Below are 6,413 nucleotides of genomic sequence, written 5' to 3' on the forward strand. Positions count from 1 at the left end.
CATCTTTAACATGTTTCAAGCATGCATATCACTTTTTAAAACATGTGTAGAAGAAATCACTTTCTTATAAAATTCCAAGCATAATGGGTTGTTGAACTAGTGGAATTTCCCAAACTTGGCTAACAAAACTTTTGTGTTCATTTGTGGTGTGTGAATAAATTTTCTTTACTTAGATTTGTTGTTGTTTAAAATTTTTTCCATACAAAACTCTAATTTTTTTATTTTTTTGATCTATTTGACTTTTTTGTTTACGGGATGAAGGGAGAGCTAAAACTAAAAGTTTTGATTTAAAAAAAAAGTATACATCTAAAATGGATATGCACAATGAACAAATGTAGAGACAGATAATTCCAAAGAGTGACTGTAATTTTTATGGATTGTAAACTCTTTTTAGTTTTTATATTTTAGGTTTTACAATCGTTAGGAAAAAGGGCTGGCGGGGGATTTTTAACTGAGTGTTGTCTCCATATCCATAAGTCATTTCTTACAAAAATATTACCAGTTACACTTGATAAATCACTTTACAATCATCTATAATTGTTAGGTCAGATTTTTAGTAAATGGGAAAAATAATGGCTTGTTCAAATGGGGTAAATATCCCACCACACGTTCACTTGAGAATTTAATGACCGTTTGTTATTCTCTTTAAAAGGTTTGGATCCATAGGTCATTTGCATCTTTAACATGTTTCGAGCATGCATATCCATTTTTAAAATATGTGTAGAAGAAATCTCATTCTTATAAAATTCCTAGCGTAATGGGTTGTTGCAATAGTGGAATTTCACAAACTTGGATAATAAAAATTTTGTGTTCATTTGTGGTCTGTGAATAAATTTTTTTGTGATCTATTTGCCTTTTTTGTTTACGGGATGAAGTGAGGGCGAAAACACAAAATTTTGATTTAAGAAAAAAAGTACACATCTAAAATGGAAATGCACAATGCACAAATGTAGGGATAGATAATTCCAAAGAATGTTTGTAATTTTTTTGGATTGTAAACTCTTTTTAGTTTTTACATATAAGGTTTTCAAATCATCAGGAAAAAGGGCGAGGCGGGGGATTTTACAATCCCTTATGTAAAAACTAAAAAGAGTTTACAATCCAAAAAAATTACAAACACGCTTCGGAATTATTTCTCTCTAAATTTTTGCATTTTGCATTTCCATTTTAGATGTATACTTTTTTCTTAAATCAAAACTTTGAGTTTGCACTCTCCCTTCAGCCCGTAAACAAAAAAGGCAAAGAGATCATCACGAAATGAAAATTTTAGAGTTTATGTATGGAAAAAATTTAAAACAAACACAAATGTAAGTAAACAAAATTTATTCATACAACACAAATGAACACAAAAGTTTTGTTATCCAAGTTTGGGAAATTCAACTAGTTCAACCCATTACGCTTGGAATTTTATTGGAAAGAGATTTCTTCTACACATTTTTTAAAAATGGACATGCTTGCTTGACACATCTTAAAGATGAAAATGACCTATGGATACCTTTTAAAGAGAATAACAAGCACTCATTAAATTCTCAAGTGAACTGGCGGTGGGATATTTACCCGAGTTAAAAAAGCCAATATTTTTCCCATTTATAAAAAGCTGACCTAACAATCATAGATGATTGTAAAGTGATTTATCATGGATAACTGGCTATAGTTTTGTATGAAATGACTTAGGGATTGGGAATCAACACTTAGTTAAAAATCCCCCGCCTCCCCCTTTTCCCAACGATTGCAAAACCAAATATATAAAAACTAAAAAGTGTTTACAATCCTTAAAAATTATAGACACTCTTTGGAATTATCTCTCTCTACATTTTTGCATTGTGCATTTCCATTTTAGATGTATACTTTTTTATTAAATCAAAATTTGAGTTTTCGCTATCCCTTTATCCCGTAAACAAAAAAGCCAAATAAATCATAACATAATTAAAAGTTTTGTTATCCAAGTTTGGGAAATTTCACTTGTTCATCCATAATAGCTTGGAATTTTATAAGAAAGAAATTTCTTCTACACATATTTTAAAAAGTGATATGCATGCTTGAAATATTTTAAAGATGCAAATGACCTGAGGATCCAAACCTTTTAAAGAGAATAACAAACACTCATTAAGTTCTCAATTGAACGTGCGGTGGGATATTTACCCGAGTCAAAGAAGCCATTATTTTGCCCATTTAAAAAAAGTTGACCTAATAATCATAGATGATTGTAAAGTGATTTACCATGAGTAACAGGCTATATTTTTTTTGTAAGAAATGACTTATGGATTGGGAGTCAATGCTCAGTTAAAAATCCCCCACCTTCCCCTTTGCCTAACGATTGCAAAACCTAATATATAAAACCAAAAAAGAGTTTATAACCCCTAAAAATTATAGACACACTTTGGAATTATCACTCTCTGCATTTGTGCAATGTGCATTTCCATTTTAGTGGTATACTTTTTTCTTAAATCAAGACTTTGAGTTTTCGTTCTCCCTTCAAAACTTTGATTTTTCACTCTCCCTTCTTCCCGTAAACAAAAAAGGCAAATAGATCACAACAAAATGAAAATTTTAGAGTTTATGTATGGAGAAAATGTAAAACAACAAAAAATGTAAGTAAAGAAAATTTATTCACACACCACAAATGAACACAAAAGTTTTGTTATCCAAGTTTGGGAAATTCCACTAGTTCTACCCATTATGCTTGAAATTTTATAAGAAAGAGATTTCTTCTACACATGTTTTAAAAATGGATATGCATGCTTGAAACATGTTAAAGATGCAAATGACCTATGGATCCAAATCTTTTAAAGATAACAACAAAGGCTCATTAAATTCTCAAGTGAATGTGCGGTGGGATATTTACCAGAGTCAAACAAACCATTATTTTGCCCATTTACAAAAAGTTAACCTAATAATCATAGATGATTTTAAAGTGATTTATCATTGCATAACGGGCTATATTTTTTTAAGAAATGATTTATGGATTGGGAGTCAACACTCAGTTAAAAATCCCTCATTTCCCCCTTTTCCCGACGATTGTAAAACCTAATATATAAAACCTAAAAAGAGTTTAAATCCTTAAAAATTACTGAAACTCTTTGAAATTATCTCTCTTAAGATTTGTGCATTGTGCATTTCCATTTCTGGTGTATACTTTTTTCTTAAATCAAAACTTTGAGTTTTTTCTCTCCGTTCATCCCGTGAACAAAAAAGGCAAATAGATCACAACAAAATGAAAGTTTTAGAGTTTATGTATGAAAAAAATTTCATTCAACAAAAAATGTAAGTAAAGAAAATTTATTCACACACCAAAATAAACACAAAATTTTTGTTATCCAAGTTTTGAAAATTCCACTAGTTCAACCCATTACGCTTGGAATTCTATGAGAAAGAGATTTCTCCTACACATGTTTTAAAAATTGACAAGCATGTTGGTTAAAGTTTCAAATGACCTAAGGATCCAAAGCTTATAATGTGAATAACAAACGCTCATTAAATTCTCAAGTGAACGTGCGGAAGGAAATTTACCCAAGTCAAACAAGTCATTAATTGGCCAATTTATAGAAAGCTGACCTAACAATCATAGATGATTGTAAAGTGATTTATCATATGTAATGGGCTATATTTCTGTAAGAAATGACTTATGGATTGGGAGTCAACACTCAGTTAAAAATCCACCGCTTCCCCCTTTTCCCTACGATTACAAAACCTAATATATAAAAATTAAAAAGAATTTAGAAACCGTAAAACTTACAGAGACTCTTTGGAATTATCTCTCTCTACATTTGGGCATTGTGCATTTCCATTTTAGATTTAAACTTTTTTATTAAATCAAAACTTTCAGTTTTCGCTCTCCCTTCATCCCGTAAAAAAAAAGGCAAATAGATCACAACAAAATGAAAATTTTAGAGTTTATGTACAGAAAAAATTTAATTCAACAACAAATGTAAGTAAAGAAAATTTATTCACACACCACAAATGAACACATAAGTTTTTGTTATCCAAGTTTGGAAATTTCCATTAGTTCAACCCATTACTTTCAGAATTTTATAAGAAAGACATTTTTTCTTCACATGTTTTAAAAATGGATATGCATGCTTGAAATATGTTAAAGATGCAAATGACCTATGAATCCAAACCTTTTAAAGGGAATAACAAACACTCATTAAATTCTCAAGTGAACGTGTGGGGGGATATTTACGTGAGTCAAATGAGCCATTATTTTGCCCATTTACAAAAAGCTGACCTAACAATCATCGATGATTGTAAAGTGATTAATCAAGCATAACGGGCTATATTTTTGTAAGAAATGACTTATGGATATGGAGTCAACACTTAGGTAAAAATCCCCCGCCTCCCCCTTTTCCCGATGATTGAAAACCTAATATATAAAAACAAAAAAGAGTTTACAATCCCGAAAAATTATAGACACTCTTTGGAATTATCTCTCTCTACATTTGTGCAATGTGCTTTTAATTTTTAGATGTATACATTTTTAGATGTGCTTTAGTTTTCTCTCTCCCTTCATCAGGTAAACAAAAAATGCACATAGATCATGCGTAATGGGCTATATTTTTGTAAGAAATGACTTATGGATAGGCAGCCAACACTTAGTTAAAAATCCCCGTCCTCCGCCTTTTCCCTACGATTGTAAAACCTAAAATATAATAACTTAAAAGAGCTTGCAATCCTTAAAAATTACAGACACATTTTGGAATTATCTCTGTCTACATTTGCGCATTGTGCATTTCGATTTTAGATGTATACATTTTTTTTTTTTGCTCTCCCTTCATCTCGTAAACAAAAAAGGCAAATAGAACACAACAAAATGAAAATTTTAGAGTTTATGTGTGGAAAAAAATTAAAAAAACAACAAAAGTAATTAAAGAAAATTTAATCACACACCACAAATGAACACAAAAGTTTTGTTATCCAAGTTTGGGAAATTCCACTTGTTCAACAACCCATAACGCTTGGAATTTAATAAGAAAGAGATTTCTTCTACATATGTTTTTAAAATGGATATGCATGCTTGAAACGTGTTAACAATGCAAATGACCTATGGATCCAAACCTTTTAAAGAGAATAACAACTGCACATTAAATTCTCAAGAGAACGTGCGGTGGGATATTTACCCGAGTGAAAGAAGCCATTTTTTTCCCATTTAAAAAAATGCTAACCTAACAATCATAGATGATTGTAAAGTTCTTTATCATGTGTAACGGGCTATATTTTTTTAAGAAATGATTTATGGATTGGGAGTAAACACTCAGTTAAAAATCCGCCGCATCCCCCTTTTCCCGACGAATGCAAAACCTAATATATAAAAACTAAAAAGAGGTTAAAATTGATAAAAATTACAGACACTCTTTGGAATTATCTCTCTCTAAATTTGTTCATTGTGCATTTCCATTTTAGATGTATACTTTTTTCTTCAATCAAAAGTTTGAGTTTTCGCTCACCCTTCACCCCATAAACAAAAAAGGCAAATATATCACAACAAAATGAACACAAATGTAGGTAAATAAAATTTATTCACAGACCACAAATGAACACAAAAGTTTTGTTATCCAAGTTTTGAAAATTCAACTAGTTCTACCCATTACGCTTGGAATTTTATTAGAAAGAGATTTCTTCTACATATGTTTTAAAAATGGACATGCATGCTTGAAACATGTTAAAGATACAATTGACCTATGGATCCAAACCTTCTAAAGAGAATAACAAGCGCTCATTAAATTCTCTAGTGAACATGCAGTGGGATATTTACCCGAGTCAAACAAGCCATTATTTTCCCCATATACAAAAAGCTGACCTAACAATCATAGATGATTGTAAAGTGATTTATCATGCATAACCAGCTATAGTTTTGTAAGAAATGACTTATGGATTGGGAGTCAACACTAAGTTAAAAGTCTCCCGTCTCCTCCTTTTCCCAAATCTTGTAAAACCTAATTTATAAAAACTAAAAAGAGTTTACAATCGCAAAAAATTATAGACACTCTTTGGAATTATCTCTCTCTACATTTTTGCTTTGTGCATTTTCATTTTAGATGTATACTTTTTACTTAAATAAAAACTTTGAGTTTTCGCTCTCCCTTCATCCCGTAAATAAAAAAGGCCAATAAATCATAACAAAATGAAAATTTTAGAGTTTATGTATTGAAAAATTTTAAAACAACAAAAAATATAAGTAAAGAAAATTTATTCGCACACCACAAAGGAACACAAAATTTTTGTAATCCATGTTAGGGAAATTCCATTAGTTCGACAACCCATTACGATTGCAATTTTATAAGAAAGAGATTTCTTTTGCACATGTTTTAAAAATGGATATGCATGCTTGAAACATGTTAAAGATGCAAATGACCTATGGATCCAAACTTTTTAAAGAGAATAACAACCGCTAATTAAATTCTCAAGTGAACGGG

This window comes from Aristolochia californica, unplaced genomic scaffold, assembly GCF_029961685.1.
Source record: "Aristolochia californica isolate CCGP_79_NKW_82.1479 unplaced genomic scaffold, dmAriCali1.0.hap1 SCAF_5, whole genome shotgun sequence".
Classification (NCBI taxonomy): Eukaryota; Viridiplantae; Streptophyta; class Magnoliopsida; order Piperales; family Aristolochiaceae; genus Aristolochia; species Aristolochia californica.